Genomic DNA, 1,293 nt, shown 5'->3' with positions numbered 1-1,293 from the left:
GCCAGTCAAACCCAGAAACATTTTCATGTATGACCAGCCAGGAGAACCCTCCTACCAACCTTGGAGAATGGGAACTAAAGCCTTGTACTGTACCCCTTTTTCCATGGCAACCTACCCAGTGTTTCCTGAGAGATGCTGCTATCCTTCCCGAACTGTATGAACGTACAATAGAACTGACACTGACCAGGACATGTAAGACATTGACATACAATCTTACCTTCATACTACTTACCTGTGATTGAAATACTGCAAGCTTCCTTCCTGTTCAGACTGATGCTTTGTGAAGACCGTACTTACCTGACATCTTGACCAAATAGTCTGTGAACACCAGTAGCCATTAGTCCAGTTTAGTTCTGGATGTCAGGAGACACCTTTTAAAGTAGGGGAGAGTGTAATGGGTAGAGAAGGTTAATTAAAAAAATAAGTTAACCCCTCCTATTTTTTTATTATTTCATTACATGTAGGTTATTCATGGCCATGTATTTTACTTCATGCCAGTAGATGGCGCTATTGACTCGTTTCACCGTAGTGGGTTGCCGTGGAGACTGTAGCTCGAGCGCTCAGAAATAAACAGCCAGCGCTTGAGAAAGACACAACTTTTGTATCTCCACTTCTTTTCAATCCACAGGTATATTTTTAAACCTTTGCTTTAATTTCTGTTAGGTACCAAACGAGGATATTACTAGTATGGTTTTCTCAATGACATATGTAGTCATGTTCTGTGTAGAAATGTATTATGTACATGTTGTTAGGTGGGTTGTATTTACTAGCAGTTTTAGCTAGCAAGCTAGGTCAAGTTAGCCTTTCAACGTTGATGCAAAAAAAGAGCATATGTTAAATTTCACTCTGTTCATTGTTGTTTAACCAAACTTTAATGTTTTCTGAAAATACATGTCTTTCCTATTAATCAACGTCCTAATAATATAATTGCAACTCTTCAACTCACATCTGGAGTAAAGCTATATTGTCATAGAGTTGCTCAAATGCTCAGTACTATTAGCCTACTACTGTAGCAGTGGTAATAGTAGGGGATTGGTGTTTGTGTCGTTTCTAACACTGCTATATGAGGTATCACCATATCTTATTCTGTGTTCTTTAGATTGTATGACTTCAAGGGGAATGGCTATAATGGCCCATAATGATGTCTTGATACTGTCATAAGACGTATTTACAGCCTGTTTGTCTGCAGTGAACTTCTTGTTTAGGGATAAGGAACCTTTCATATGACTCAGTCTAAAAGGAATGGTAAAATTAATATAAACAATTACAATACTGGTGCGTGCTGGTTGGGGG

This window comes from Etheostoma cragini, chromosome 22, assembly GCF_013103735.1.
Source record: "Etheostoma cragini isolate CJK2018 chromosome 22, CSU_Ecrag_1.0, whole genome shotgun sequence".
NCBI lineage: Eukaryota > Metazoa > Chordata > Actinopteri > Perciformes > Percidae > Etheostoma > Etheostoma cragini.
The sequence above is the reverse complement of the archived record's forward strand: the minus strand, read 5'-3'. Positions refer to the sequence as shown.